Source organism: Anneissia japonica, unplaced genomic scaffold, assembly GCF_011630105.1.
Source record: "Anneissia japonica isolate Jap-2015-1 unplaced genomic scaffold, ASM1163010v1 scaffold103558_len1265_cov186, whole genome shotgun sequence".
NCBI classification, from domain to species: Eukaryota; Metazoa; Echinodermata; class Crinoidea; order Comatulida; family Comatulidae; genus Anneissia; species Anneissia japonica.
The window spans coordinates 894-1,291 of record NW_022696273.1 but is presented as its reverse complement, the minus strand read 5'-3'; the positions used below and the strand labels follow the sequence as shown (position 1 = coordinate 1,291).

Here is a 398-nt window from a genome sequence, read left to right as displayed (position 1 = left end):
CTGAAGTGCACATCTGAAAAAGAAAATAACTATTATCAATAACAATTATGTATAGTTAGTCCAGTAAATCTGTGACAAAATTATACTGAACAAAGAACTAATTGCAACAGAAACCATTTTTGTGTAATCTGTTCTTAAAATATAACTCAAATTTCTATAAAATCAGGTGGCTGGCATGAGAGCTCTGGAGATTGAGTCTAAAATCACAAGTCTCATCACGCTAGACATGCAAGACTATTGGTATCTTTGCAAAAATGCATGGGGTGGGTATTTGCAGTATATCATGACAATTATAGGCTGATCAACCAACCCAGAATTAAATGTCACTTACATTTTTAAATTACATCTATCTTAAATCCATTGTATTTTAATTAACAACTTTTTAGTTAACTTTCCCT

The 398-nt window shown here is 31.2% G+C and overlaps 1 long non-coding RNA gene across 2 annotated transcripts in view; it reads right to left on the bottom strand.

Moving 5' to 3' along the window:
- LOC117101761 overlaps window positions 1-398 on the bottom strand; it is a 1,238-nt gene continuing 840 nt past the window's right edge. For both annotated transcript variants that reach the window (XR_004444320.1, XR_004444321.1), the window contains exon 3: window positions 1-13. This is a non-coding gene — a long non-coding RNA (uncharacterized LOC117101761). The remainder of the gene's footprint in view (window positions 14-398) is intronic.